Source organism: Mustelus asterias, chromosome 19 (assembly GCF_964213995.1).
Source record: "Mustelus asterias chromosome 19, sMusAst1.hap1.1, whole genome shotgun sequence".
Taxonomy (NCBI): Eukaryota; Metazoa; Chordata; class Chondrichthyes; order Carcharhiniformes; family Triakidae; genus Mustelus; species Mustelus asterias.
In genome coordinates this window covers 78,381,176-78,407,827 of record NC_135819.1, presented here as the reverse complement: position 1 = coordinate 78,407,827, position 26,652 = coordinate 78,381,176, and positions in this window count along the sequence as shown.

The window sequence follows — 26,652 nt, the reverse complement described above, 5'->3', positions numbered from 1 at the left end:
CCATCGTGGCTGGCAGTGGGGGGGGGGGGGGGGGGGGAGCGGTGGTTGCGGGGGCGGGTGCAAACAACAGGAAACCCTGTTAATGGCGGTGGGACCAGAAGATCCCGCCCCCAGCCAATGACAGGATGCCTCTACTGCCACGAAACGCGGCATGTGGAAAATCCCACCCATTGCTTCTCTGTGCATGCGCGAACCAGGGCACGGTGGCCATCTTGTGTTGGCAGGAGCAGTAGGGCCACTCAACGAATTCAAGGCTGAGTTAGACAGATTTTTGACCAACAAAGGAGTGAGGGGTTCTGGGGAACAGATAGAAAAGTGAATCTAAGGCAATGATCAGAGCAGGCCCCATGATTTTATTGAATGGCGGAGCAGCCTCATGGGGCAGACTGGGTTCTGTTTGGTCTGTTCTTATTCATCCATGAGCCCATTGGAGCACTGGGCATAACATGGTCAACACTGACTCTATCCTCACCTGACCTTCCAGTGCTGGCCAATCAGGAACAGAACCCCTGACTGATTTTATCCCTCTTCCAGGGTCACTGAAAACAAGCCTGCTGCCAATACAAGGTAAGAAGTTTAACAACACCAGGTTAAAGTCCAACAGGTTTATTTGGTAGCAAAAGCCACACAAGCTTTCGAGGCTCTGAGCCCCTTCTTCAACTCCCACAGTTGCGTGGACCTGCAGAGTTTCTGCAGGTCCACGCAACTGTGGGAGTTGAAGAAGGGGCTCAGAGCCTCGAAAGCTTGTGTGGCTTTTGCTACCAAATAAACCTGTTGGACTTTAACCTGGTGTTGTTAAACTTCTTACTGTGTTTACCCCAGTCCAACGCCGGCATCTCCACATCATCGCCAATACAAGGAACAGACTTAGGACCATGGTGTATGGCTTGGTTCACATTAGGAGAGTTATTCTCCAATTTAAATCCCATCTATTAAAAATTCATACTAGGGATGTGGGCAAGGCCACCTTTTATTGCTCATTCCTAATTGCCTTGACATCTGAATCGTTTGCTATGCTTTAGTAAGCAGTTAAGAGTCAACCACAGCAGACTGGGTTGGAGCCACACATAGTCCGCACCAGGTGAAGACAGCAGAATTCCTTCCCCAATTGAGCATGTGTGAACTAGATTTTGTTTTCAAGCGTATCGTCACACACACACTGTTTTCCCATTGGGGAAGAGCTCCCCAGCTGATTATCAGCCTGTTGAACCCCGTTATGTTTTATTGCAATTGTTTAGGGTGTTGGTGAGGCCACACCCGGAGTATTGTGTGCAGTTTTGGTGCCCTTATCTGAGGAAGGATGTCCTTGCTATAGAGGGATTACAGCAAAGGTTTACCAGGCTGATTCCCGGGATGGCAGGTCTGTCATATGAGGAGAGACGAAGTCAGTTAGGATATATTCATTGGAATTTAGAAGAATGAGAGGGGATCTCATAGAAACTTGTAAAATTCTAACAGGATTAGACAGGGTAGATTCAGAAAGAATATTCCCAATGATGACAGAGTCCTTTAATGACTTCAACCAGCCATTGAGGTTGACCAATTGGAGTATGAACTCCTTGATTAAGGATCCAATTGATGGGCCAATCAGGGAGTCTTTGCCTTGTATTTAACCGGGAGTTTCAGTCCTCTGAAACCCCAGGAGATAGACTGTTGACTGATAGCACTCTGTGCACTGCTGTTGGAGTTTGTAAATAAAGGGATTTTGGTGAAGGAACTTCTGCCTCTGCAGATTTATTACAGCCCAGAAGTATTGAGAAAAGCATGGATGTTAGGGAACTTGGGGAAATAAATACTGATGTCTTGAGGAGTGTCCATATTACAGTGAAGGAGGTACTGGAAGTCTTAAAGTGCATCAAGGTAGATAAATCCCTGGGACCTGATGAAGTGCATTCCAGGACATTGTGGGAGGCTAGAGAGGAAATTCTGGGTCCCCTAGCTGAAATATTTGAATCATCGATAGTCATGGGTGAGGTGCCTGAAGATTGGAGAGTGGCAAATGTTGTGCCTTTGTTTAAAAAGGGCTGCCGGGAAAAACCTGGGAACTATAGGCCAGTGAGCCTCACATCTGTGGTGGGTAAGTTGTTGGAAGGTATTTTGAGAGACAGGATCTACAGGCATTTAGCAATGCAACGACTGATTAGGAACAGTCAGCATAGTTTTGTGAGTGGAAAATCATGTCTCTCAAATTTGAGATTTTTGAAGGGGTAACCAAGAAGGCAAATGAGGACAGTGCAGTTGATGTTGTCTACATGGACTTCAGCAAGGCCTTTGACAAGGTACTGCATGGTAGGTTTTTGCATAAGGTTAAATCTCACGGGATCCAGGGTGAGGTATCTAAATTGTTACAAAACTGGCTTCTTGACAAGCTGGAGGCCTGTGACCAGCAGTGTGCCTCAGGGATCAGTACTGGGTCCACTGTTATTTGTCAATTATATTAATGATTTAGATGAGTGCCTTTGAGGGGAACTTGCAGGTGATAGTGTTCCCATGTATCTGCTGCCCTTGTCCTTTTAGATGGAAGTGGGCATGGGTTTGGAATGTGCTGTTTCAGGATCTTTAGTGAATTTCTGTAGTGCATCTTGTAGATAGTAGCAGCAGAAGTGTGTACTGAGTGTTGGTGGTGGAGGGATTGAATGTTTGTCGATGTGGTGCCAATCAAGCGGGCTGCTTTGTCCTGGATGGTGTCGAGCTTCTTGAGTGTTGTTGGAGCTGCACCCATCCAGGCAAGTGGGGAGTATTCCATCACACTCCTGGCTTGTGCCTTGTAGATGGTGGATCGGCTTTGGGGAGTCAGGGGGTGAGTTACTCACCGCAGTATTCCTAGCCTCTAACCTGCACTTGTAGCCACTGTGTTTATGTGGTGAGTCTAGTTGAGTTTCTGGTCAATGGTAACCCCAAGGATGTTGACAGTGGGGGATTCAGTGATGGTAACACCATTGAATGTCAAGAGGTGGTGATTAGGATATTTGTTATTGGTGATGGTCATCGCCTGACATTTGTGTGGTGTGAATGTTACGTGTCACTTGTCAGGCCAAGCCTGGATATTGTCCAGATCTTGTTGCATTTGAACATGGCATAGTATTGGCAAAGTAATTGAATTGATGCATGTTAATCAACATTTACTAGTATTGCACAATGGAATTCTAACCCACAGAATTAGGGAATGGTTCTGAAACAATAGTCCAGTGTTCATTTAGATTAAGTAACAATTGGTCTCTTGTCTTGCTATTTTTAGTGTATATTTTGAATGTGGTATTAGGCCTTGCATTTCATGTTTGTGTTGGCACTGCTTCCAGGGCAGCACAGTGGTTAGCACTGCTGCTTCACAGCTCCAGGGTCCCGGGTTCGATTCCCGGCTCGGTTCACTGTCTGTGTGGAGTTTGCACATTCTCCTCGTGTCTGCGTGGGTTTCCTCCAGGTGCTCCGGTTTCCTCCCACAGTCCAAAGATGTGCGGGTTAGGTTGATTGGCCAGGTTAAAAAAAAAAGTGCCCCTTAGAGTCCTGGGATGTGTAGGTTAGAGGGATTAGCGGGTAAAATATGTGGGGGTAGGGCCTGTGTGGGATTGTGGTCGGTGCAGACTCGATGGGCCGAATGGCCTCCTTCTGCACTGTAGGGTTTCTATGATTTCTATGATTTCTTTCTATGAACTTCACTGCTGATCGCGGAGTTCCTGGAACTATATCGATCTTGATATATATGCAATTCAAACTCAAAAAAATGGTCAGTTATTTGTTTCTGATAGATAACTGTGGAGTTTCTTGAGAAATCATGGATGTAGGGACAACACAGATGTGGAAGATCCCATGGCACTGTTTTTAAAAAGTGTGGGAGTTCTCCTTCATGTCCTGGCCAATGTTTCTCCCTTAGTCAACACCACAAAAACAGATTGGCTGGTCATTATCGCATGGCTGTCTGGGAGCTTTAGTTTTAAGGTTTAAAGTTTATTAGTCACAAGTAAGGTTGACGTTAACCAAAAGAGAAAATGCTGGCAAATCTCAGCAGGTTCTGGCAGCATCTGCAAGGAGAGAAAAGAGCTGATGTTTCAAGTCCAGATGACCCCTTGTCAAGCTCTAGGCTGCCAAACCTGCTGAGATTTTCCAGCATTTTCTCTTTTGGTTTCAGATTCCAGCATCTGCAGTAATTTGCTTTTTATCTAAAGCTTACATGGACACTGCACTGATGTTACTGTGAAATTTCCCTAGTCGCCACATTCTGGCGCCTGTTTGGGTCAATGCACCTAACCAGCATGTCTTTCAGGAAACCCATGCAGACACGGAGAATGTGTAAACTCCACACACAGTGACCCAAGGTGGGAATCAAACCCAGGTCCCTGGTGCTGAGGCAGCAGTGCTTGCCACTGTGCCACCGTGCTGCCCTTGCTGTGTGTATATTGGTAGCCATGAGTGCAACTTTCTGGCTGTGTGCCCGAAGACTGGAAATTCCCATCTGAAGCGAACAGACCTTTGCATGGTCAGCTGAATTTTGTATTCTGCCTACTATGATTCCCGCAATGGGCGGAACGGGAAATCTTGGGCTCATGATTCCCATGTTACAAAAACGGTTACACTTCAAGAAGTGCTTCATTGGTTGCAACATACATTGGGACATCCTGAGATTGTGAACAGGGCTACATAAGCACAAATCTAACGTCTATATTGCAAGGAAGAGCCATCATCAAGATATGTTTGCCAAATCTTTTTATTTTCTCATTTGTTTGTTAGATGCAGAGAAGGAGTATAAAAATTCCATTGACAGCACCTTCCCAACCCACGCCCACTTCCTAGAAGGACCAGGGCAGCAGATACATGGGAACATCACCACCTGCAATGTCCCTCCAAGCTGACTTGAAAATATATCGTCATTCTATCACTGCCGGTGTGTCAAAATCCTGGAATTCCCTCCCTAACAGCACTGTGGTTGCACCTACACCACATGGACTGCAGTTGTTCAAGAAGACAACTCATCACTACCTTCTCGAGGGCAATTCAGGATGGGTAATTAATGCCCCTACAGAGTGACGGCAGAAACCACACAGGAGAGCTACACAGCAGTTTTCTCGCCTCAACCAGCACTCTGTGCACTGAGGAAGGTTCCACCCAGTAACTCTGTTTCTCTCTCCACAGATGCCTCCAGACGTGCTGAGCTTTTCCAGCATTTTCTGTTTTTCAGATTTCCAGCATCTGCAGAATTTTGCTTTTCTGTTATTTTCTTAAAAAACTGGTTCGCTAAGAAAATATACTGTCCTTAGCTGGTCTGGCTGACATGGAACTCCAGACCCACAGCAATGTGGTTGACTTTTAACTGCCCTCAACTGACTATACCAATTAAAGGGCAATTAAAATATACTGGTCTGACCAATGAAGCCCACAACAAATTTAACAAAATGATGGTCCCACCACAATTGCACCAGTGCACTCTGCAATAATCCTTCCCAATACCAGCTGTTTGAGGGGGAAGTGTTACATTATGCAATTTAGACCCTCATTGTGGTTGGAATTCCCCTGTGGTCTACTGTGGTTATGATGGGTTTAACATGGTAGCAAGGAATCGAAAGTGTATTCAGTGCTTTGAAGGGGAAATATATTCTACTGAGTTATGAACATAATAAAGCTATGCTTTCATTACCCTGTGTCACTGCAGTGATTTCTGTGTCCCCTGCTAGGCTGTTCTGTGAGCTATTGGTTAGAGGTAGTCAGAGCAACCCAACCTCAGTCGAACTTCCTTTAATGTGACTTTGCGAAACTGTATTCAATTGACATAAGGTCATTTGGCCCACAAACCTGCCCCACCAATCACAATGTGGCCTCAACTCCACTTTCTTGCTGGCTCTTCTGTAGCCCATAACTCTCTTGTAGATCAAAAAAATCTGTCTGTCACATTGCAAGCTGGTCTCACCACATGTGGTATCAAGGTCATGAACCTTATTAACTCACATTATGAAATTCTTTATAAAATACTGCTCCTTCATGTACATAGAGCTAAAGTCAGCAGATAAAGGTTCATCCTTACAGCTTAAAATTAATGATGTGTATCTATAAGTGTTCCAAGTACATAAGAGTTCTGGTAATGAAGACTTGCTCCACAGTCTTCAACTCATAGACGCCTTCAATCTTTTCAAGCAGTCAGACAGCAAAGTGATGATGATGGAGCCAAGCAGAGTGACTGAGAGAGGTGGCCCTTCAAATCTGGGATAGCACTAGGGGTGAAGGTCAGTGGGAAATAGCATTGGACTTGGTAATGATTTGCGAGAGGAGCTGCCTGGAACACAAATTGGTAATGGAGGACAGTGACAGGAGTATGAAGGAGGTGGGAAGCCGTGAACAAGGAGCTAGAAAGTGCAGCCAGTCGCCACATGAGAGTGGATATAGAGGTGGGAACCTTAATTCACAAATGTACAAAATAACCTAATCGTGGTTAACGCAACCTTCTCATCAAGGGGCTTGGGAAACAGTCAGTCGAATTTCTGAGCCAGTTGAGTGATGAAGAATTTAGGCTTTTTTTGGAGTATGGCTGAAAAAAGTCAAAGCTGTTCATCCTGCACTCAGCAGAGCAATCGCAAGAATGCTAATGTCAGGGGAAGCAACCACTTTATACTGTATGAGAAGAGGGTGCAGTTCATCTCAGAATAAAGCGGCGTCAATTTAAGACTGAAGTGAGGAGGAATTTCTTGTCTGAGGGTTTTGAGATTTTGGAACTCCTTGCCACGCAGAGCTGAGGCAGAGTCATTGTGTATATTTAAGGCTGAGATGGATAGATTTTTAATCAGTAAGGGAATCAAGGGATACGGGGAAAGGGCAAGAAAGTGGACGTGGGAATGTTGGATCAGCCATGATCCAATTGAATGGTGGAGCAGGCTTGAGGGGCTGAATGGTCTACTCCTGTCCCTGTATCTTATGGTCTTAAGATTGGTTGGTAAGTGGACTCTGATTGGAAGAGGCATTGACAAGGAGAATGCACCAGTTGATAGTGACTGCCAGTTAACTGCCAAGCATTGTTTGACATTTAAACCAGGCAGCTTAACTCTGATTGGTCAAGACATTGCCCTGCAGAATGAGCCAGTGAATGGCTGTCAATTAGTTTGTTCAGCTGATACAGACGGAATGTGTGCACATGTTTTTTTCAGTCTGCAAAGAACAGGGTCCTGTGTATTATAATATGCAGCTTCCATTACACGTAAATGCACTAAATTGAGTCTGACTGACATCCATAAATTGGTTGTCAGTGTAATTTTTAGCACACTGAGGTTTATTTTAGAAATATTGCCCAATCATGGAATCATGTCTAAGGTTGGGTACTGTATTTTGCCAGCACGGGCTGTTTGGGTAAGGTATGTACCTTGCTCAGAGCAAACAGCGGAAGGGCATGCTGTTGGATATGATCCACCAGTCTTTGGCAGTTCCATGTGTCTGATTAACCCATTACAAATATCACAGTAGAATGGGATGTGCAGATTGTTGAATGGTGATGAATTCTGCTGAGGCACAGACAGTATTTTATCCTGGTGGAATCCATGGGCTGAAAGATCAGTTGCATGCAGCCCATGCACATGCTGCCTGTATCGCTGGAGTATCAGATGATGCAGAAGAGAAAACAGCAATGAGACTGGAATGGTAAAACCAGATGTTTCGTTAGAGACACGAGAAGTCACTAGTAATAAGACATTAGCACCGTCTGCCAGACGGGTTGGTTAGGGCAGGGGGAGCGATATTAATATCGATCCAGATCACGCTTGCTGGATGTGGCAAGATTTCTCTACATGTGATGTGCAGAAGCAATCTTCCCATGTGCCATTTGAACTTCCTTGAAAATTGACATGTCAAAAAAAACTCAGTAATTTGAATGCTCCGTACTGTTGGAGCAGATGTGTAAAATATAGAGTCATAGACTCATAGAGGTTTACAGCATGGAAACAGGCCCTTCGGCCCAATTGTTCATGCCTCCCCATTTTTTAACCGCTAAGCTAGTCCCAATTGCCCGCGTTTGGTCCATATCCCTCTATACCCATCTTACCCATGTAACTGTCTAAATGCTTTTTAAAAGACAAAATTGTACCCGCCTCTACTACTACCTCTGGCAGCTCGTTCCAGACACTCACCACTCTCTGTGTGAAAAAATTGCCCCTCTGGGCCCTTTTGTATCTCTCCCCTCTCACCTTAAGCCTTTTCCCTCTAGTTTTAAACTCCCCTACCTTTGGAAAAAGATATTGACTATCTAGCTGATCTATGCCCCTCATTATTTTATAGACCTCTATAAGACCACCCCTCAGCCTCCTACGCTCCAGAGCAAAAAGTCCCAGTCTATCCAGCCTCTCCTTATAACCCAAACCATCAAGTCCCGGTAGCATCCTAGTAAATCTTTTCTGCACCCTTTTTAATTTAATAATATCCTTTTTTATAATAAGATGACCAGAGTTCTACACAGTATTCCAAGTGTGGCCTTACCAATGTCTTGTACAGCTTCAACAAGACGTCCCAACTCCTGTATTCAATGTTCTGACCAATGAAATCAAGCATGCTGAATGCCTTCTTCACCACTCTGTCCACCTGTGACTCCACTTTCAGGGAGCTATGAACATGTACCCCTAGATCTCTTTGTTCTATAACTCTCCCCAATGCCCTACCATTAACTGAGTAAGTCTTGCCCTGGTTCGATCTACCAAGATGCATCACCTTGCATTTATTTAAATTAAACTCCATCTGCCATTCGTCAGCCCACTGGCCCAATTGATCAAGATCCCGTTGCAATCCGAGATAACCTTCTTCACTGTCCACTATGCCACCAAGCTTTGCGTCATCTGTATAACTTTCATGCTCAGATACCATGCAAGTGGAATTCATCAACTCAGCATTTCTGTGTAGATTTAATGAAACAGTCAATCATTGCCACTCTGTAGAACTGAAAGTCAGTTCAGTCAACCAATCAGCAACCTGTTCTGGTCCCCCCATGTCGACACTATAGTTTAGAAAGCCCACCAATGCCTCTACTTCCTCAGAAGACTAAGGAAATTTGGCATGTCAGCTACGGCTCTCACTAACTTTTACAGATGCACCATAGAAAGCATTCTTTCTGGTTGTATCACAGCTGGGTATGTCTCCTGTTCTGCCCAAGACCACAAGAAACTACAATGGGTTGTGAACGAAGCCCAGTCCATCACTCAAACCAGCCTCCCACCCATTGACACTGTCTGTATACCCTGCTGCCTAGGAAAAACAGCCAGCATAATTAAGGGCCCCACACACCCTGGGCATTCTCCCTTCCAAAGGTACAAAAGTCTGAGGACAGGTACCAACCGACAGCTTGTTCCCTGCTGCCATCAGACTTTTGAATGGATTGACCTCGCATTAAGCTGATTTTTCTCTGCACCCGAGCTACGACTGTAATGCTACATTCTGCGCTCTCTCCTTTCCTTCTCTATGAACGGTATGCTTTGGCTGTATAGCGCGCAAGAAACAATACTTTTCACTGTATGTTAATACATGTGATGATAAATCAAATCAACTTGTTCTGTGTGAAGTGCTTTGTGATAAGGCTGGTAACCTCTGACCTCCCCGCAGCTGGGATGCTCTTGTTGTGCTGCAATGAATGGAGTTTTGGCTGAGCGCCAAACTGTCCGTTCTCGCTGGCAGCGGTGGAGGGACGAACGAGATCGGAGAATCCCGGCCAAGGGGTTAAATAAGTGAAAGTTTTTATGTGTTCTATTTCTTGGAATAATCCTGTAAATCCTCATCCGCAGAAGATGCTTGCCTCTTTTGGTATTGTTTAATTCCTCATTTTAACACTTTCTTTCTCCTGACGTTTGTTTTATATTTATTATGTATTATGGAATTGAAGCAGTTGCAGAGTTTCTCCATCCAATAGCCCACGTCTGATACTTCGGGAGAGCGAACACACCTTTGTCTGATGCTGCTTCAATCGATGCTGGAGAAACTAGGTCAAGCTCCATGTGGGCACAAACTCGCAGCTACAATCAGCTCAGCTCATCCAGTCACGAGGAAGGAAGCTTTACTCAGGTACTGAGCAGGCAATGCTGAACTGGCTCATCTTTAATTTAGCTGGTTGGTGTTTGCAGTCCATTAGAAAGAGAGGACAAACACCTACACTCTCCTCTTTCACTCCCCTTCTTCCCGAAGCTGCTATCTCATTCCCAAAGCCTGTGTGGGCGTTAAAGGAGAGCAAAATAGAAGGAGCTGGGGAGGAGACCTTGAAAGAATTCTAAAAATAAATGGGGATCCGTCGATGAACATTGTAATCGCTACTCATGGTAATCTAAGATGAATGATAATATAAAACGTCCTTGCATGCAACACACTCCTGGATATGTAAGACAGGATTAATACTCCTTATTTGATTAATATGCACTTAAATTACATAGTTTGTGTTCAGTGTTGAACAATAGAATGTATTAATGTGAAAGTACAGGGTTGTGATGGCAGGAAAACCATGTTACTTGATGAGTTAGTTGGTTTTGTATTCTCTTCACGGCAATCTCTGTTCCTTTGCCTTAGAAAGAGAGACGCAGCTATTAAGAAGATAGCTTCTCGGTGCAAAGAATTCCGGCATAATGATGGGTTCAATCGCTCGGTCTTTCTATTAATTTATTCACGGTATGTGGGCATCGCTGGCTAAGACAGCATTTGTTGCCCATCCTTCATTGCCTCTTGGTGAGCTGCCTTCTTAAACATGCTGTCTGGTGTGGTAGCAGCACACCCACAGTGCTGTTAGGGAGGGAGTTCCAGGATTTTGATCCAGTGACAATGAAGGAATTGCTGATACATTTCCAAGTCTGCATGGTGACACAGTGGTTAGCTCTGCTCCAGTTTCCTCCCACGCTCCAAAGATGTGCAGGTTCGATGGATTGTTTGGTCATGCTAAATTCACCCTTAGTGTCAGGGGGATTAGTAGGGTAAATGCGTGGGGTTATGGGGATAGGGCCTGGGTGGGATTGCGGTTGGTGCAGACTCGATGGGCCAAATGACTTCTTTCTGCACTGTAGGATTCTATGATTCTATTCCAAGTCAGGATGATGTGTGGCTTGCAGGGGAACTTGTGGGTGGGGGTGTCCCCAGGTATCTGCTGCCCTTGTCCTTCCAGCTGGTACATGGAGTTGCAACATTAGCTGACTCACGTTGATCTTTTGTTTTCACAGATTAGCATCTGCAGCCCATTGTGATGCAGAATAAAAATGATATTTTTCTCTCTTTCCTCTTGAAGCCTCTGCCTAATCCCTATTTATCTTTGAGACTGATTTTCCCTGCCCCAGGCAGACTTCAGTGCAGTGGATGGGGTTTGTCTCAGGAAATTATAGGAGGGGGCTATGTTGGGACAGCTCCCCAATGCATTCCCATCGCAGGGAACAGAATTCGTTGCCAAGCCAATGGGGTGGGCAGTCCATTAAGATGGCAAAACCCCTGACTGGAGGCAATTTTGCAACCTCACCGCCATTATGGACGGCACAGTGGCACAGTGGTTAGCACTGCTGCCTCACAGTGCCAGGGACCTGGGTTCGAATCTCGGCTTGGGTCACTGTCTGTGTGGAGTTTGCACATTCTCCCTGTGTCTGCATGGGTTTCTTCCGGGTGCTATGGTTTCAAAGAACAAAGAACAAAGAGCAAAGAAAATTACAGCACAGGAACAGGCCCTTCGGCCTGCACCGACAATGCTGCCCGACCGAACTAAAACCCCCTACCCTTCCAGGGACCATATCCCTCTATTCCCATCCTATTCATGAATTTGTCCAGACACCCCTTAAAAGTCACTACCGTATCTGCTTCCACTACCTCCCCCGGCAGCGCGTTCCAGGCATCCATCATCCTCTGTGTAAAAAACGTGCCTCGTACATCTCCTTTAAACCTTGCCCCTCGCACCTTAAACCTATGCCCCCTAGTAATTGACTCTTCCACCCTGGGAAAAAAGCTTCTGACTATCCACTCTGTCCATGTCCCTCATAATCTTGTAAACGTCTATTAGGTCACCTCTCAACCTCCGTCATTCCAGTGAGAACAAGCCAAGTTTCTCCAACCTCTCCTCATAGCTAATGCCCTCCATACCAGGCATCATCCTTGTAAATCTTTTCTGTACTCTCTCCAAAGCCTCCACATCTTTTTGGTAGTGTGGCGACCAGAATTGAACACTATATTCCAAGTGCGGCCTAACTAAGGTTCTATAAAGCTGCAACCATCCAAAAGATGTACGGGGTTAGGTGGATTGGCCATGCTAAATTGCCCCTTAGTGTCAGGGGGACTAGCTGGGGTAAATGCATGGGGTTATGGGGATACGGTCTGTGTGGGATTGTGGTCGGTCCAGACTCAATGGGCCGAATGGCCTCCTTCTGCACTGTAGGGATTCTATGATTCGTTATGTCAGTGATGGAGTAGTACATTGCTCCGTGTGGAGACTGTGCCCTTCTGCCTTTCCGAATATTTCTTCAACATTTACTAATTATCTGCCTCAGAGGAAACTGCTGCACAAATTTGCCTTCAGCTGTGGGGCTGTGAGATGGTCACTGAGATTAGAATGCCTTGTGGTATACATTGCCACAAACAACAACATGCAGTAAACTGTATTGCAACCTCTCCAACAGAGGTAGCGTGAAGTAATAGTTATTGTGAAAATTCTTTGCTGGATGCCAGCCAACCTCAGGCTTTGTTGGTATATTTTTGGTTATTTCACACAATCACCTGGACACAGGTTGTACTGGAGCTGTACCGCACACAGCCTAGGGAGTAATAAATACTGCATTGTCAATGCCCCAACCAGCTCAGCGCTGTTGAGTGGTAATTCTGTGTAAATATTTTGCCACGTGAGATTCTGAGAATTGGTTATTCCTCTTGTGGTTCTGTTGTTCCCTCTAACCGAGCGAGTTTTCACAGTAACTTCATTGCTGTGTTAATGTAAACCTACTTGTGACAATAATAAATAAATTAAAAGTTGCTGCGCTCCCTTCCGCTGTAATGGCTGCATTTTACATGCAACGATTTAGTGCCTTCAACGTAAGAACATTTCCCAAATGTTCTTTAACAGGAGTTTTATCTGGTAAAATCGACACTGAACTAAAAGAAGGAGAAATTGGTACAGGGGATTAAAAGGTTGGTCAAAGAAGTGGGTTTTAAGGAGGACATTATAGCAACAACAACTTGAATCGACAGCACCTTTAGAAGTAGCAGCTTGGCTTTGTGTAGCCTCTTTAATGTTCGAACATGTCCCAGAGTGCTTTGCTTTGCAGGAGCATTAGAAAACCAAAAGGTTAAAACACAGATCACTAACTTGAGATAAAAGCAAATTACTGTGGATGCTGGAATCTGAAACCAAAAGAGAAAATGCTGGAAAATCTCAGCGGGTCTGGCAGCATCTGTAAGGAGAGAAAAGAGCTGACGTTTCGAGTCCAGATGACCTTTTGACAAAGGGTCATCTGGACTTGACAAAGTCACCTGAGATAGTTGACTCTCACAGTAATTCTGTCAAAGAAGGAGACCATTTGTCCCATTGCTTCTCTGCTGGCTCCCTATACACCAATCCAGTCAGCCACATCATCTCTCTATTCTTGTGGCTCTTTACGTTTATTCCAACCAAGTGCCCATTCGATTTCCTTTCAAATCACCTCTGCTTCCATCACCCTGGTGGGCAATGAGTTCTCGATCACGACCTCACATGCAAAAGAGTTCTTCCTCACATTCCACCACCCTCCCAAATCTCTAACCCAAAACCCTGGTCCCTGTACAATCGACTTCTTAGAAAACAGTTGTTCCCTTATCCTCTGTCAAGGAAAAGAGTGAGATGGAGAGGTAAGAGATCCGTATTAGAGGAGTACAGAGGTCTGGGAGGGTTGTAGGGCTGGAGGAGTTTATAAGGGGGAAAGATGGAAGAGGGTTTTGAACACAAATCAATCAACTTGAGGCAGTGCATGAGTGAGAAGCGATGTAGGTCAGCAAGACAGGAGTGATGGCTGAATGGGAGTTGATGCAAGTTCCTGAGCAACAGAGTTCTGGTTGAGCAAAAGTTCACAGAGCTTGGAGACTGGAGGTGGCCAGAAGAGCATTGGGATAGTTGAGTCTTGCAGTGACAAGGGCATGGGTAGGCAACAAGTGAACTGAGGCAGAGATGGATGGTCCTACGGAGATGGAAGTAGGGGATGGAGATACCACTTGACTCTCCTCAGGATCCAGTAGGAAACCAAGGTTGCCAGCAGTCTGTTTCAGCTTGGCACAGCGATCAGGGAAGACGGAATCCGTGTCTCGGAAATGGGGCTTGTGGTCTGGCTGAAGACAACCATAGCTTCAGTTTTCTCAATATTCAATTGGAAGGAAATCTTGACTCATTCGGGACAGGATAATGAATGCAGCTTGTGTTGTGTATAACACCAGATGGTTTCTGTACAAAGAGACAACTTCCTTGCAGGGATGGACGAGACTCACAGAGGCTCAGGACGTGGCTGGGCAGAATCTCAGGAATCAACATCCGGACGATGACTGGCACAGAATGGGATGGCCAAGTGGGTAAGACATCAAGCCAAACAGAGCATTGGGATATAGGAATGTGTAATCTACATTGTGCCAATTCCCATGTTGATTGGATAGATGGGGAGCGAGAGAGAGGGGAGGCTTATTTGTTGACACCACAGTGCGACACATGGACGGCACAGCCTGGTTGTAGATAAAAGAAACCTCAGGAGCTGCCTTGAGTTTGAGTCTTGAGAGATATTGGTAGGTTTGGCAGGCAGCTGTCTCATCAGTGAGCTGGAAGATTCTTTTTAATTTTTTGCGATATATCTTGTTAATGGGACTACAATCATTGACATCACCCAGCGCACTTGCCCTGCAACTTTCAAGGGTCTCACTGCTACTGAATGAGCCATTGTTGTGACTGATCCTCATTTGCTTTGCTTTTACTTTTCTGTTGGTGAAGGAATATTCATTGTTACACTGATGGATTCTCATTCATTGCTAGCTGGTGTAAGATTCAGAGCCCTGTTTACTGTGTATCCATACTCTGGAGACCTAGCTGGTTCACTTGTGTCTTTGTGTGGAGGACTTGATACACTGACCCAGTTTGCTGAATTGGCACTGTCAGTCTTTGCCAGAAACAGAGGCACCATTGTGACTTAACTGGCATTTGGCTTTGAAGCCCTTTTGAAGTTTGACGCTCCCACGTTGTGAGGATTTTTTATGTCCTTCCTGCGCCAAATCCTGAAAGCTCCCTCGGGTTGCTGAAGAGGTGGATGTTACATGTGACCAAAGCCAGGATGTGGTAGTGAAAGTGTTGGCATTCCTGTCTCTCAGGATTTGAAAAACAGACCAGCATTTCCATTGGCAAAGGAAAAAGGCCGCAGTGTGATGTAATTAGTGTTGGAAGCTTTTTCCTCCTGGGCTAATTGCAAACTCAACCAGAAATCTTCATGTTGAGTGGAATGTTAAGAGAACTTCCAAAGGAAGTCCCTTCATCACAGGTGGCATAATAAGGGAGACAACCGGGAAGGAGGAATGTGTGAATGGGCGGGGTTCGATACTTTGATCAGTTGTGCGGAAACATAGGGAAAGGCAACCTCAAATACTTCTTATTGATTCATTCATAACATGCGAGCATCGCTGCCAAGGTCAATATTTACTGCCCGTCTCTAAGGGATGCCTCCTAGAGCCACTACAGTCCATTTGGATTATAATTTCTTCCAGTCACTTTGCTATGAATGAGTAGCTCGCTTGGCCACTTCAAAGGGCAGTGAAGCGTCTGTGGTTCTGGAGTCACATTTTGGCCAAATCGGGGTAAGGACGGCAGATTTCCTTCCGAAAGTGGGGGGGAAGGTGGATTTCTAGGACAATCTGATAGTTTCACAATCATCATGACTGATTTTAGCTTCTTATGTTCCAGGTTGTAATTCATTAGCTCAATTTAAATTCTCAAACTGAACTCATGTCTCCAAGTAATTAGTACAGGCCTCTGGATTGCCAGTCCAGTCACATGACCACTTTACTACCCCATGCGGCTGAACCTGAGTTCTGAAACCCATGGGGTTGCATTGAAGGAACAGGCTTGATGGGCTGAATGGCTTCTCTCAGTTCCTATTTTCCTAAAATTCCAGATTATTCTTTGGAGGAGTGCTGAGGACCATGTAAGGAGGGGTGAAATGGCATCCCTATTTTTTTTATTCATTCATAAGACATGGGCATCGCTGGCTGGCCAGCATTTATTGCCCAAACCTCGTTGCCTGAAGACAGTCTGTAGTCACATGTAGGCCAGACCAGGTAAGGACAGCAGATTTCCTTCCCTAAAGGACATTAGTGAACAAGATGGGTTTTTCCGACTATCAACAATAGTTTCATGGGCACCAGTAGATTCTTAATTCCAGATTTTTATTGAATTCAAATTCCACCATCTGCCGAGGTGGGATTCGAACCCAGGTCCCCAGAACACTAGTTGAGTTTCTAGATTAATAGTCTAGCAATAATACCACTAGGCTATCGCCTCCCCTATTCTCTCACTCCATTACGTGGTTCCCTGCGAATTTAGAGAGGGTGATTCTGTAAACGTCCCACTATTTACACTTTGGGGTTGTAAGGAACCTTTTGGACTGGTTTTTTTCTGGTTAAGCAAAAGTTTATTGCAAATATTTCCTGTGCTAAAGGAAATGGGGAAAATGCAACCAGCATTTATACATTGCACAGATTAGCCTGGGCCCACACACGTCAGCACAGATGGTAGTGGAAGAGGATAAGCTGATAGGATTTTTACAGTTCATGAAAATTGAAACAGAGGAGTATATGGTTAGCTGTTCCTCAACTGGTCTCGAAGCACTGGTTCAATATTGTGGCCATCTTTGTTCAGCTGCCTTCCTGGGCATAGCTCTATGGGGCTGACTTCCAAGTTTTTTTTTCTCAAAACATCTCAGTTCACAATCGTCTTCTTTTCTCAGGATGGTCACTTTGCAAAATGGGCGCAGAACCTCCAAGGGAGAGAGAGGCCAAGAGGGCACAGGGATTTAACGGCATATGTTCAGTAGGGAATTGTCTTTTGTCTCTTCCGCTGCTTGGTCAGGGTTCTTGAAATACTTTGAAGTTCTACGTCTGCTGCAGTTATTGTTTCAGAAAGGGTAATGACATTCTGATGTCTCATCCCAGGAGCATTTGGAAAGTCTCAGGACGGTGCGAGTCAAAAGGGGGTAAGGCCTTTCATGCTCCCCAGGGGGTTGAGAGCCCCTCTGTCTCACTTGGTGGAGTATGAGATTGTATCTATTGCAGCAGTCTGAGCAGTTTTCCTAGTCTCTGTAGTGGGGAATTTTAAAAATCTATCCAGAAAAGTGAAAATTTAGGAATCGTACCTGCAAAGTGTGCATCGTAACAAGGAGGGAATTGGAATCTGCGACCCGGATGATTATTTTGATCCCAAGGTTTTGGATTCAACCTTGGATATCCTGGAACAGGAGTGGGAAATGGGATTTCCATTCCCCAGGACAATGGATCTCTGAGTGAGACAGTATACTACATTTATAACGATTGGAGCAAATACCTTGTTGTTATGATGGCCACGGGGGTTATGCACAGAGTACGAGCTGCCTTATTGGGCAAGTGGAGACTTGCCTAAAGGAAATGGTAATTGGGGGTGTTTAATCCTGTTACTCCACCCACACCGCTGTAGGTCCTGAGTTGAAGACAACCTGACTGTAAGCCGCAGGCACGGCCCTTTCCTTTGGTGCACCTTAAAGCTAAAGTTAAAGTTTATTTATTAGTCACCAGTAGGCTTACATTAACACTGTAATGAAGATACTGTGAAAATCCCCTAGTTGCCACACTCCGGTGCCTGTTCGGGTACACTGAGGGAGAATTTAGCACGGCCAATACACCGAACCAGCACGTCTTTGGACTGTGGGAGGAAACTGGAGCACCTGGAGGAAACGCACGCAGACTCAGGGAGAAACGTGCAAACTCCAAACTCCTGAGATGTTTTGAGAAAAAAAAACTTGGAAGTCAGCCCCATAGAGCTACGCCCAGGCAGTGACCCAAGCCGGGAATCGAACCTGGGTCCCTGGTGATGTGAGGCAGCAATGCTAACCACTGTGCCACCGTGCCGCCCTACAAAGAAATGGAATGGACTACACTTGCGATAAGTGTCATGTCTTGGAAACAATGAGCACAATTATTGACATCTTTAATTTCATGTTTCTGTTGCCACAACATCATTGACAATGCTGCCAGGAAAGTTGCTGCAAATTATAACAGCGGAGGAAATACACTCCTTTCGCTGAATGCGGCTGGTTAATTTCGTCTGATTCCTTGTTTGACTGGAAGCAGTATTCTGATAGCTGACAGGACAGGCAAAAGTTGGCAATCACAGTGGAAATCTAACAAATGTACACAATGCTGCCACTAAAACACCTTCGCGTTACTGCAATCAAACATTCCACCTTTACATTTGAGGGGTTTTCCATTGAATTCAAGATTTTGAGAACCTGAAATTGCTCAGGATCCCGGATCTGGATCTTTGGAAGACAGGAACAAGGGTCATGGGAGGTTTGGGTGGGGGGTGTGGGAGGGGGGTGGCGGGGGGCGGGGGTGGGGTGGGGTGGGGTGTGGGAGGGGGGTGTGGGAGGGGGGTGGGGGAGGGGGGCAGGTAGAGGAGGTGGTTTTGAGGAGGAGCAGTCAGGAAAGTAGAACAAAAGCCACAATCAGATGAACCATGATCTTATGGACTGGCAGAGCAGGCTTGAGGGACCAGGGTAGTGTCCATGGCCTAACCATCTTCAGCTGCTACATTAATGACCGTCCTTCCATCATAAGCTCAGTGTGGGAGTGTTCACTGATGATTGCACAATGTTCAGCACCATTCATAATTCCTCAGATACTGAAGCAGTTCATGTCCCAGTGGACAATATCCAGGCTTGGGCTCACAGCGGCAAGTAACATTCACACCACACAACTGTCAGGCACTGACCATTTCCAATGAGAATGAATCTAACCCATCGCCCCTTGACATTCGATGGCTTTACCATTGCTGAATCCCCCACTATCAGCATCCTGGGGGTTAACAGAAACTGAACTGGACTAGCCATATAAATAGTGTGGTTACAGGGCAGGTCAGAGGCTAAGAATCCTGCAGTGAGTAACTCACCTCCTGACTCTCCAAAGCCTGTCTTTTATCTATAAGGCACAAGTAAAGAGTGTGATGGAATACTTTTCACTTGCCTGAGTGAGCGCAGCTCCAATAACACTCAAGAAGCTCAACATCATTCAGGAGCAGCCCAGTTGTTTGCTAACCCTTCCACAAACATCCACTCCCTCCACCACCGATGCACAATAGTAGCCGTGTGTACCGTCTACAAGGTGCACTGCAGGAATTCACCAAAGCTCCTTAGGCCGCACCTTCCAAGCCCATGAGTGCTGCCTTCGAGAAGGACAAGGGAAGCAAACACATGGGAACACCAGCACCTGGAATCTCCCCAAGTCACTCACCATTCAGACTTGGAAATATATCACCGTTCCTTCACTGTCACTGGCTCAAAATCCTGGAATTCCCTCCCTAACAGCACGGTAGGTGCACCTACACCTTAGGGACTGTAGCGATTCAAGAAGGCAGCTCACCACCACCTTCTCAAGGGCAAGTAGGGAGGGGCAACAAAAGCTGGTTTCGACAGCGACACCCACATACCATAAATTAACTTTCAAAAAGTGGCCTACTCCTGCTCCTAATTCTTGTGATCCTGAGGATCTGTAACTGTGAGTGTCCCAGACTATTGGCTGCCTCCAGCCTCACCTCACTCTACCTTCAGTCATGTAATCCAGGTATATTTCAATCCGTTTATGTACCCATCCTATGACACTGTTACTCCGCTCTGATAACATAATGGACATGTTATTGGACTAAAAATCTAATGGGTTGGACTAATGCTCCAATGTTACGAGTTTAAAACCCACCATGGCAGTTAGAATAGTGAATAAATCTGGAATAAGACACTAATCTCATTAATACTGATCACAACACTACTGGATTGTAATAAACGTACCCTGGATTTTCCAGGAAAGAAGAGCTGGCTCGGGTTGCTAACTGTGATTCAATCTATTCTTGGAGGTTTCTTCATCTGATTAGTCTCCATGCTGCGGTCCTTAGTGAGACAACACACCCATCCCAGTGACATGCTGTCTTCCTACACCAATCGGAAAGCAAAGAGACTCACAGTCCACTCAAAACGTCAGCTCTTTTCTCTCCTCACAGATCTGCTGAGATTTTCCAGTATTTTCTCTTTTGATTTCAGACTCATTACCCAACTGGACTGTTAACTAAGTATCCCCCCCCCCTCCCCCCCTCACCTGCCGCCCCCCAACCCCTGGCAGAAACTGGCATTCTGCTGGACCAGGGTCTCCATGGCGCCCACCATCTTCTCCATCTGTTCAAATGTCATTGCCGTGACATTAGACAGAATGTGGACAGACTCCTCCATCCTTTGTTCCAGTCTGGTGATGGCCTCTGACTGCTCTGCCTGATGTTCCCCTGCCTGTCTCTGCATCTCCAATATCCCTCTCAGGGTCGAGTTGGAGAGGTTCATCAGCAGGCTCGTACTCTGCAGAATACTGTCTGCCAGCAGCCCTCCGAGTGTCAGGCACCTCGGCTGCTATGGACCTGGCCTCTGCGACATGATCATCAGGTTGTGATCCCGAACCTACTCCAAAGCTAGGACTCACCGAGGTATGTGTGTCTGCACTGGTGGAGGGTGCAGGGAAGTGAAGTGATGGACCTTCCACTCCCTCCTCTTCTGAGGTGCTCTGGGGGCTGGAGCTGAGGTGCTCACTAGAACTCCCCTTCCACCTTTACTTGCTTGTGGCTGGAATAGAGGGAGGAGATAATTAGTGATTGACTTGCTCCAGTTTAGCTCACGGACGGTCATTGTCCACGTGTGGCTGATGTAGACTGGATGGATCCTCACTGGCTTGTTACGGGAGGCTGTTGTTACTTTCCACACAGGAACGATCTCAGTCCTCTCCAGCCAGCTCTGTCACTTACACCTCATGAGGGGAGAGTGTCCCGAGCTCTGGGGGCCCCACTCCGATCATGGCTCTTTCCCTCCACTTAGCGGTGAGCTTGCCCTGCATGAAGCCAGATGGATTGAGTGTGAGCTCTGGGGATGAAAGAACAGTTCAGAAGCACACATGATTGTTGTGTGTGCTGAGACCTCCCCAGTAAGGGATTAAGATGCCAATTGCGCAGCCTCTCACATGAGATGGTGATCTTCAAAATGGCTGCCAGACATTCAGTGCTGCCGTTCCATTTGCTGGTTGTGTGTAGGTACCGAGTAACTCTGGACTCTAAACCTTAAGCTGCCTGATTCCCTGCTGAGAGTGTGGGTTTGGAGTGAGGAGAAAGTTCACTTACCCTGGTGGAGCAGAGCTAATCGTTCATCCATTTTGTTTCTCACAGGCTCTGACCTCCCTGGCCACCTCCTTCCAGGTTGGTGTGGCCCCCGCTCCCATCCCCCGGAAAGATATCCTGTCACCTTCCCTGCACCGGCTGGAGGAGAATCCCTAGCCAGGCCTCAATGAACCGGGAAGGCAATGGCCTAGTGGTATTATCGCTGGACTATTAATCCAGAAACTCAGCTAATGTTCCGAGGACCCTGGTTTGAATCCCACCACGACAGATGGTGGAATTTGAATTCAATAAAAAAAATTTGGAATTAAGAATCTCCTGTTGATCATGAAACCATTGTCAGAAAAACCCATCTGGGTCACTAATGTCCTTTAGGGAAGGAAATCTGCCGTCCTTACCCGGTCTGGTCTACATGTGACTCCAGAGCCACAGCAATGTGGTTGACTCTCAACTGCCCTCCAAGGGCAACTAGGGATGGGCAATAAATGCCGGCCCAGCCAGTGACGCCCATGTCCCACGAATGAATAATAAAAAAAAGCTGTGGGGCAGAGAGTTTGGCTCTCCTCACGGCCATTGATTTCCAACCGCTGTCCTGCAGTGAGTGACTGGGTGCGGGTGCTGAGTAAATATGGCTCCAGGACCTTCAATCCCAGGAGGTAACGATGGGCGGGTGAATCACTGCTTGCCCCGCCTTGAGATTCAACAAGCTCCTTGTTGAAAAGTGAAAGATCTGGTAGGAACATGCACCTCAATGCCTAGTGGGTATGATCCCGACTTTCCTACCCTCTGCCCCATTTAGTCTCCAGATCATGGAACATTCTGTCCAATGCTCCACAGCCGAAATTCACTACAGGGAAAGAACTTTGTGACTTCTTATAGTTATGAAAGGTAGAATCCTTTCTATTACAGGTGTGGAAAATAGTAATTTCTCACAGAACTGTCCCTTTACTGTTAACCTGCTACCTTTAAAACCCACATTTAATTTGTCACCTGATGTTGAAGTGTGAAGCTATATTGCAACTCAGCAAAATTATAGTGACATTCAGCTGTTTCCACTCCTTCATTTTTAAAGATATCAAGGCTATCCACCATCTTAGACATTCAATCGCTCCACCACCAAACACACAGTGGCAGCCATGTGTACCATTTGCAAGATGTAGTGCAGAAACTCCTTAGGCAGCACCTTCCAAACCTATGACCACTAACGTCTAGAAGGACAGGGGCAGCAGATACCTGGGAGCACCACCACCTGAAGGTTCCCCTCCAAGGGTCACTCACCATCCTAATTTGGAAATATATAGAACAAAGAACAAAGAAAATTACAGCACAGGAACAGGCCCTTTGGCCTTCCAGGCCTGCACCGACCATGCTGCCCGACTGAACTAAAACCCCCTCCCCTTCCGGGGACCATATCCCTCTATTCCCACCCTATTCATGTATTTGTCCAGGCGCCCCTTAAAAAGTCACTATCGTATCTGCTTCCACTACCTCCCCCGGCAGCGAGTTCCAAGCACCCACCACCCTCTGTGTAAAAAAACTTGCCTCGTCCATCTATCGTACATCGCTGTTCCTTCACTGGGTCAAAATCCTGGAACTCCCTCCCTAACAGCACTGTGGGTGTACCTACACCTCATGGACTGCAGCGATTCAAGGTGATGGCTTAAAACCGCCTTCTCAAGGACAATTAGGGATTGACAATAAATATTGACCTTCCCAGTGTTGCTCACATCCCAAGAATGAAGAGAAATGACTAATCATCCGGCACATTCTAGCTCCCTTCCCCTTTACAACAGGATCACTATGCAAGCGAGCTTAGCTATTTCCCTGTTTTTTTTTTCTGATCGGAATGAGAGGGTTTCTGTGCTGAATGAGCTTCCGAGGTTGAGTTATACCTTTCATTATTGCTTTACAAGTTTCAATCAGCAAGTTCAACTTCCATTTTGCCCCATCCTCCTTCTGATTCCTGTACCTTTGACCTTGGCACCTTCCTGTTTGGAGCCGTTTGCGACTGTATTGTGAGAAAACTTCCGTTGGTTGCTAGGTACTGTGACGATGCAAATACATCTGTGAAGCGTTTGTGTTTGCTGTTTCCGACAAAGACACTCTATAAAGGAACACAGTTCCAGTTTCCAATATCCAACTAGGCAAATACTCACAAGCAAATTTTCAATGACAATCAACAGTGATACAACATTGAAGGAGGCCATTCAGCCTGCCCCTTGAAAGGGAATATCTGATTAGTCCCAGTCTCCCCTGCTCTTAACCCAATAGCCCGACAATTTCCTCCTTCAATTATTTGTTCAATCCCCTTTAGAAAGTTATCTTTGGATCTCTTAAAATTAAGCAAAAAGTTAAGCTGATGGATGGACCTGGGACTGAACTATAGGCAGTATGCTGTGGGTGGTGATTTTTTTATTCATTCGTGGGACATGGGCGTCACTGGTCGGCCAGCATTTATTTCGCATCCCTTGTTGCCCTCACTCAGAGGGCAGTTGAGAGTCAACCACATTGCTGTGGCTCTGGAGTCACATGTAGGCCAGACCAGGTAAGGACGGCAGATTTCCTTCCCTAAAGGACATTAGTGAACCAGATGGGTTTTTCTGACAATCAACAATGGTTTCATGGTCATCAGTAGATTCTTAATTCTAGATTTTTTAAATTGAATTCAAATTCCACCATCTGCCAGGATTCGAACCCGGGTTCCCAGAACCCTGGATTAATAGTCCAGCAATAATACCACTAGGCCATCGCCTGCCCGTTACTCACCATCGAGAGATATCTGCAAGTTGAGGGGATCCACCAGACTAGAGAATGGTTAAGTCTGTCAGCTACTGAGATAATGATTCTGATTTTAATTGCATTTGCAGAAAACCTTTGACCATGTTGAGAATATTTTTAATCCCATTGGACCTAGCGATGGGATGTTTTCAGTTAGTTATTTTGTAAATTGGGAATAGTACTGGTGACCTCAGGTCACATGAGGTCACAGGACTCTGTGGCAGGATTTCTGAAAAGTTCTAAATCCATTTCTATCATGCTGCACACTCGAGAGTACAGTGACTCTCCCATGAGCATCCCACCCAGGCCCTATCCCGGTAACCCCACATATTTTCCCCTCTAATTCCTCTAACCTACACATAAGGGGACACTAAGGGGCAATTTAGCACAGCCAATCCACCTAACCTGCACAACTTTATGACTGTGGGAGGAAACCGGAGCATCCGGAGGAAACCCACGTTGACACGGGGTGAACGTGCAAACTTCACACTGTCACCTGGCGCCTAAATTGAACCCGGGTCCCTGGCACTGTGAGGCAGCAGTGCAAGCCACTTTGCCACCTTAGTTTGGAGCTGGGTGCAAAAGCTGTAACATCTTTCCCTCTCTGAAGCGTCGGATTAAGATTACAATTGGGCTCAACCGTTCTGCATTTGCCACAAGTTAGCCTCTTGCACCTGCTGAGACGAACAGTAGTTCAACCCAGAAAAGTGGGAGGTTGGGGAGGGGCTAACAAGGCAAAGGATTAAACTGTGAATGGTAGAACCCTGGAAAGTACTGAAGATCAGATGGACCTTGGGGTGCATGTCGACAGATTCCTGCAGGCAGCAGGACAGGTAGATAAGATGGTTCAGAAGGCATATGGGATTTATTAGCTGAGGCACAGAATGCAAGAACAGGGAGGTCATGCTGGAACTGTATGAAACGGTGGTAAAACCACACAAAGCCACATCATAGGAAGGATGTGATTGCACTGGAGAGGGTGCAGAGGAGATTCACCAGGATGCTGCCTGGGCTGGAGCGTCTGAGCTATCAGAAGAGATTGGATAGGCTGCGACTGTTTTCCTTGGAGCAGTGAAGGTTGACAGAGGACCTGATAGATGTGGATAAGATTATCATAGAAACCCTACAGTGCAGAAAGAGGCCATTCGGCCCATCGAGTCTGCACCGACCACAATCCCACCCAGGCCCTACTCTCATATCCCTACATATTTACCCACTAATCCCTCTAACCTACACATCTCAGGACACGAAGGGGCAATTTTTATCATGGCCAATCAACCTAACCCGCACATCTTTGGACTGTGGGAGGAAACCGGAGCACCCGGAGGAAACCCACGCAGACACGGGGAGAATGTGCAAACTCCACACAGACAGTGACCCAAGCCGGGAATCGAACCCAGGTCCCTGGAGCTGTGAAGCAGCAGTGCTAACCACTGTGCTACTGTGCCGAGGGACATTGATAGGATGGATAGGAAGGCACTTTTTCCATTAGTAGAGGGGTCAATAACCAGGGGGCACAGATTTAAGGTCAGAGGTAGAAAGCTAAGAGGGGAGTTGAGGAGAAACATTTTCACCCAGAGAGTGGAGAGAGTCTGGAACTCACAGCTTGACAGGATGGCTGAGTCAGAAACTCTTTTAATATTTAAAGAAGTATTTTGACATTCACTTGGTCTGCCATAACCTCCAGGGCCAAGCGCTGGAAAATAGGATTAGTAAAGTTAGATCTTTGTTGATAGGCATGGACATGATGGGCTGAATGGCCTCCTTCTGTGCTGTAAAGACATGAATCCAGGCTACAAGTATGACCGGGGGCAAAGCAGCAGGATCAGTGCGGGGTCAGTGTTTTAACGGCCTCCCCTACCCCATCGCTGCCAGGTGGACTGGGTTAAAGTGACCCCTGGAGTGTGTTGATGCAGCCTGCCCCCTGGTGACCATCCCTGGCTGACGTGAGGATGTGTCCAAAGAATTATCGGCTGAGAGACCTCAATGCGAACTGAACAATCAAGGATCATACGGATTAATTTTGTAATCCTCTTTGGTGAGTGCTGATCACATTCCAGGCGCAGAATTCGGCTGATTCAGATGTCACATGAGCTAAATAGAACCATCAGCGATGAGACTGAAGGAATGTGGAACTTAAACACGCGAAATTTCGTTTGTCTGTCTATAGCTGGTTACTAGTGCTGATAAACAATAGTCTGGTCATCATGTGCTGCAGTTGAAAAAAGGACAATCACGCCCAGTTATGCCGGGATAAAGGCTGAACTGAAATGATTAAGCCACACTAGTTTGTTGCTGTTATTTCCCGGTGAAACACTGGCTGAAGTGCACGACCATTGAAACTTTTGATGTTGTTGACACAGCCTGCCGCCTAGTGGCCATGCATTAAAGCAGTTACAACTTCCAAAAATGATGATTCTCCCAGCCTGCAGCGCAATGGGCTGGGAGACATCGTGAGAAGTCTCACAACACCAGTGGTTAAAGTCCAACAGGTTTATTTGGTAGCACAAGCCCACAAGCTTTCG